This window comes from Lolium perenne, chromosome 7, assembly GCF_019359855.2.
Source record: "Lolium perenne isolate Kyuss_39 chromosome 7, Kyuss_2.0, whole genome shotgun sequence".
Lineage (NCBI taxonomy): Eukaryota > Viridiplantae > Streptophyta > Magnoliopsida > Poales > Poaceae > Lolium > Lolium perenne.
The window spans coordinates 42,017,492-42,024,026 of NC_067250.2; positions in this window are offsets into that span (position 1 = coordinate 42,017,492).

Sequence of the window (6,535 nt, forward strand, 5' to 3'; positions counted from 1 at the left end):
GGATTCGGTTAGGCCTGGCTTGTGTAAGCAAAGGTTGGGGGGAGTGTCACCCATAATAAAACTAAAATACGTGTGTAAACAAAAGAGAAGAGAGATGATCTACCTTGCTGGTAGAAATAACGTCCTTCATGGGAGCCGCTCTTGAAAGTCTGGTTGGCGAGGTAGTTGGTGTACCCATTACCATTCATTGACAACAACAAACACCTCTCAAAATAATCTTACTCATGTTTTAAAAATGAAAAGCTCTAGCGCATGTTAATCCCTGCTTCCCTCTGCGAAGGGTCAAACTTTTACTTTTATGTTATGTCTCCATCCTTTCTTTGAGCACTTTCTTGAGAGCACAACTGTCATTCTTAGTATAACATGCTTGTCTCAAAATATGATTGATTGTGGTATAACTTTGATGCTTTTATCTTTGACAATCTCTATTTCTAGTCTTTCTATGAACTTCAGAGGTGCCCGAGCATTTATGTTTTGCTATTCAAATACAGGCAAGTGAGATACCACTTTATCATACCCTTTTATGAACATTGCAATCCTGCTTATAGACATGATTCATGATGCTTATTATTAATTGTTGGTACCTTTCCATGATTGACATAGCTGTTAGATGATCTTATTTGCATGTATCTTATTATGAACTGCCTACGTGTTAGCCATATCATGAGAATATATACATCATATGAACAAATGTGTTCGTGAAAGTTCTTTTATCGCGTCATTTGTTAAGTGAATTGCTTGAGGACAAGCAATAAGCTAAGCTTGGGGGAGTTGATACGTCCAAAACGTATCTACTTTCCCGAACACTTTTGCTATTGTTTTGCCTCTAATTTGTGTATTTTGGATGCAACTAACACGGACTAACGGTGTTTTCAGCAGAACTGTTCTGGTGTCTCGTTTTTGTGCAGAAATCTAACTTTCAGGAAAATCCTTGGAATTTATGCGAAAAGTCCTATTTTTCCACAAGACTTACGGAGCCAGAAGGGCAAGTCGGGAGGAGGCCCGAGGGCCCCACACCCTAGGGCGGCGCGGCCCTAGTGTGTCGCCCCCTCGGCCGGCCTCCGACGCCCTCCTTTGGACTACTTAACGCCTTCGACCTATAAACGCACGGGGAGAAGTCGAAGTCGCCAGAAACCCTCCAGAACGCCGCCACATCGCGAAACTCCGTCTCGGGGACCAGAAGTCTCTGTTCTGGCACTCCGCCGGGACGGGGAATTGGAGGAGATCATCGCCATCATCACCACCGACACCTCTCCATCGACCAGCAATGTTTCCCCCATCTATGTGTGAGTAATTCCCCCGCTGTAGGCTGAAGGGGATGGTAGGGATTGGATGAGATTGGTCATGTAATAGCATCAGATTGTTAGGGCATAGTGCCTAGTGTCCGTAATTGGTACTTTGATGATATTGTTGCAACTTGCTATGCTTAATGCTTGTCACTAGGGCCCGAGTGCCATGATCTCAGATCTGAACATGTTATTATTTCATCTTGATATGCATTGTTTTATGATCTTACCTGCAAGTTGTATACACATGTCGCTGTTCGGAACCGAAGGCCCCGAAGTGACAGAAATCGGGACAACCGGAGGGAATGGCGGTGACGTGAGGATCACATGTGTTCACGGAGCGTTAATGCTTTGCTCCGGTACTCTATTAAAAGGAGTACCTTAATATCCAGTAGATTCCCTAGAGGCCCGGCTGCCACCGGCTGGTAGGACAATAGATGTTGTGCAAGTTTCTCATTGCGAGCACGTACGACTAAATATGGAACACATGCCTATGGATTGCTTTGTACTTGGACACCGTTTTATTATTATCTGCAAATGCCCTGCTTGATTGTTACACGAGTTTCTCTCATCCATGCAACGCCCGTCATCCATCCCTGTGCCTACAGTATTTTAATCCTGCTGTTTACTATAATCACTACTGCTGTCTCTGTTACTCTGCTGCTGTTATTTCACCATCATATCGCTATAAAACTGTTACTACTGATAAACTCTTGCGAGCAAGTCTGTTTCCAGGTGCAGCTGAATTGACAACTCCGCTGTTAAGGCTTTCAAGTATTCTTTGTCTCCTCTTGTGTCGAATCAATAAATTGGGTTTTACTTCCCGCGAAGAATGTTGCGATCCCCTATACTTGTGGGTCATCAATTGACAACCTCACTGTTAAGTTGGGGCAAAGTATTTGGATTTTGTTGTGCAGGTTCCACGTTGGCGCCAGAATCCCTGGTGTTGCGCCGCACTACACTCCGTCACCAACAACCTTCACGTGCTCCTTGACTCCTACTGGTTCGATAACCTTGGTTTCTTTCTAAGGGAAAACTTGCTACTGTACGCATCACACCTTCCTCTTGGGGTTCCCAACGGGCGTGTGCTTTACGCGTCATCAATCTCTATTACAATGGTGATGGCTATGGCTATAAAGTAGATGGAGGATGGAATGGATGAACTAGGGGAATGGATCTCCTTCGGTGTGTTGCAGATGGATCTGGTGGATGGCGGCTCTGCTTGGCGATGAATGGCTCTCTGTTTGGCATCGGTCCCTTCATGACTTTTATAGAGTTTGACCTCGGGAATGCAGCAGCACATGGTACGGGCGTATGGTACATGCGGGGCTTGCCCGTACCGATGCTCGTTAAATCCCCTGGAACCGCCTTTCCGAGCGTAGACAACTTTTCCATGCTCCTAATGTGATTTTCTTCAGTAATTGCATGTCCATTTGACATTATCACGTGATATCCTGCACAACATCCAAAAATAGAAGAGATTGCACATCTTTGCATTGATTAGGGATTAGTGGCAAGTTGAGAGGCAAACTTAGTCAATTTCTTGAATTAATTAGGGGTTTAAATGCGAGAAAATAAGGCGTATTTCACAGCATCAACTTTCCCAAGCTTAAACTTGATCGTCCTCAAGCAAGAAAAAAAACATAAGGAACTTGGCGTTTAAACCAAAACAACGAGAAAGCAAAGTCACTTACAAGTGGTAGCCTTATGAGTCCAGCACTTCTTCCATTTGAAAGCTTAGCATAGTTAGAGAAGTGCCAAGAATATGATACAAGCATTGGTAACTTGAGACAATCACAATAAATATTATAAGTATGCATAGCCAGTTGTAGAAACAATTACTCTAGCTTAAATAGTTAACTCTCAATTTTCCAAGGAACACTGGAAGTTCATTATCATCAAATTAAGTATGAGCATTCATGTGTAAAGAGGTATAAGAAATGAAGTATCTTTATTACGCCCACATCAAATGATCAAGGCTATCAAAACATTTACTCTCCACTCATTTCCCTTCAAGAATATAGTCATCTAGCAGTAACGAGTCCATGCCAATACTTGGGATCGATATCTTTCGGATTCCTTTGATAGTTTCTAGGTAAAAATCATGAATGACTTTATAGTATTGTGACAACCCGGTGCTAGTATCCCAAGGGTGTGTGCAACAGTCGTGTTGACACGCATAAAACAATATCAGACACTTAAGCATATGTTGACACGCGTAAAGCAATATCTCGTATTTATATACAACCTTACATCTGGACATAGACTCAGCTATCACTAGACTTCAATTCCATCAAACAACTCCTATCAAGAGTGCTATCAAGTCTATCACAACATCTATGGAGTTAAGTATCTTCAAAGTTAAACCCTTAATCCAATTGTTCATCATACAAGTCATAATTTTAAGACTTCTTCTTGTTGTACTTGTTTGGCAATATTATTTCCAAGGCACGACTCGGTTAACTAGATGAAACAGAGAAATAACTTTCACAATTAACTAAGTATATAAATAAAACTCTACTCCAATTGTTTCAAATCACTCCCACTGGTACAATATCTTAACAAGTCTACTGACTAGCATAAACAATTAAAACTTCAAAAGTGGGGTACATAAGACATGCCTCTTGTAGATGACTTCAGATTTCTCTTCCTTATGGTGTGTGTTCCTTCAAAACTCTTAGTAGATCTCTCTCTCTCATAAATATTATCAAGCAAAGAGGCATTAGAAAATTTGGCTCTTTTAAGAACAAGGATAAAAGGAAAAAATATTTTTGTATTTTCGTGAATTTGGGATAGAGAGGAAAAAAGAAACGAGAACGGCGACAAAGTAAGGAACTAAAACAAACAAATGAAAGGAAATAAAAATAAACTAAAACGAAAAGAAAAAAGTGTTTGAACAAATCAACACGAGTGTTTCAAAGCTCTCTCGTAGAGCTGGAGTACAAATTTATTAAACACAAATAAAAAAGCTTGAGGAACACATTCCCAAGCTTAGGCTATTGCAAGCCCTCTTGGTAAGCTCATTGTGGTGGAGGATAATTCCCAAAGTTCCATTGGTTGCTCCAATGAGAAAACTAGAAATTGACTTTGGTGGCATTGTCTCGAAGGTTGATGGCGAGGTTGCTCAAGTTCTCGATGCTTCCTTCGAGCGCGTACATGTCCTAGTAGGTGGTGAAGTTATGGAATGGATGCTGCTCCTGTTCCGGCCCTTGAGGTTATTGTTCAACCTCTTCTCCTTCTTTCGGTTCATCTTGTTGTGGGGGGTAGATTTGCCTCAACCAGCGCATCATAATGCAAACGCCTTTCCTCACGAGATAAAAGACCATTAAGCAGAGGGGAAGCGATCGGATGATCAGCTCCCGGTATATTGAAGTAAATTCTACCATCTATTTTTCTTATCATACCACATGCATTCAGAGTAGTAGAACCTAGGCAGCGAGGGCCTTCTAATGCTCGTAAAGTACTTACATCAAGATTGAGCCTTCTTTCCAAGATGGTTGTGACTCCACCTCCGCATATGGGGCCACGAGCTTCAAGTGCTTGGTGGTGCAAGTAGAGAACAAGAATGGCACCCAAGTTTGGGAGGAGGTTGCATTCCAGGAACACAGCTTTTGCGAGGACCATCATGTCTTGTATAATCACCTCGTGCCTGCAAGGTGTTAGCAATAACATAGTACAAATAGTGAATAGCAGGGCACTCAATAGTATTTCCCCGAGGGAGTGTTCTAGGTATTCTCATCCTAGAAAAGTGCATGCTAGGTGAGGGGTTCAAACAAAAGCAAGAATAGCGGTTTGCGGTGGCATTGTTCTCAAAGACAAAGTGGTTGCACCACTCATCCAAATTTACATCATACTCACGGTTCATCAAACGGAAGGATATCCGGTCGACTACGAGCTGATTCTCCTCAGATTTGTAGTAGCGGTTCACTGTATGCCTCAGGGTGCTAAGGAACACGAGTGTCAAGTGGCGATAGGTGGCAGCCTCCTGAAAACAAAAGTCAAGCAGACCAACATTGTTGCAAAGAGTAATGAAATCATTGCGCAGGCCTAGTTGGTGCAAAATATGGGGTCATGCCCATTTTGTTGACTTGATCTCGCGGTCCTTGAGACGGTTGAAACAATTTAGTTAACATCGGTCTTCAAACTCGATACTGAGTGAAGCGGGTGTGTCTTCAACCGGTGCAGCCTGTGCAGCCACATCGCGCGGGTGGCTCCTTGTGTTCATCTAAAAATTAACTAGCAGTTTAGTACCTTAAGCACATCTTAACAAAAAATTAACAAAAAATAAAAATTTGATCCGATAGAAGTAAAAATATGATCATCATCTACACATCCTATAAAAGAATCTCCTCTAAAATTGCAATCTAGCATGCTCATTAAGGTGATGAAGTTCATAATATGACCTAAGTCTAGATTGATAATGACAAGAGCTAGAGCATGCATTAGCGAATAAAAGTTGGGGATTGATGGCACTTGATGGGGTTTGATGTAGTGTCTTGATTATTCCCCGACAATGGCACCAGAAGAGAGCTTGATGTTGTGCAAAGCACACAGTTAGGAAACCCCAAGAGGAAGGTATGATGAGCATGGTGATACGTCTCAAACGTATCTATAATTTCTTATGTTCCATGCTAGTTTTATGACAATACTCACATGTTTTATATACACTTTATATCATTTTGATGCATTTTCCGGCACTAACCTATTAACAAGATGCCGAAGCGCCAGTTCCTGTTTTCTGCTATTTTTGGTTTCAGAAATCCTACACAGGAAATATTCTCGGAATTGGACGAAACAAAAGCCCAGGGTCTTATTTTCCACGGAGCTTTCCAGAAGACCGAAGGAGAGACGGAGTGGGGCCACGAGGTGGCGACCCCACCAGGCGGCGCGGCTAAGAGGGGGCGCGCCGCCCTATGGGGTGGGCCCCTCGTGCCTCCCCCGACTCTGCCCTTTCGCCTATTTATTCTCTCCGTCGCGAAAACCCTAATACAGAGAGCCACGATACGAGAAAAGTTCCAGAGACGCCGTCGCCGCCAATCCCATCTCGAGGGATTCTGGAGATCGCCTCCAGCACCCTGCCGGAGAGGGGAACCATCACCAGAGGGCTCTACACCACCATGTCCGCCTCCGGACTGATGCGTGAGTAGTTCATCCCTGGACTATGGGTCCATAGCAGTAGCTAGATGGTTGTCTTCTCCTCTTGTGCTATCATGTTTAGATCTTGTGAGCTGCCGATCATGATCAAGATC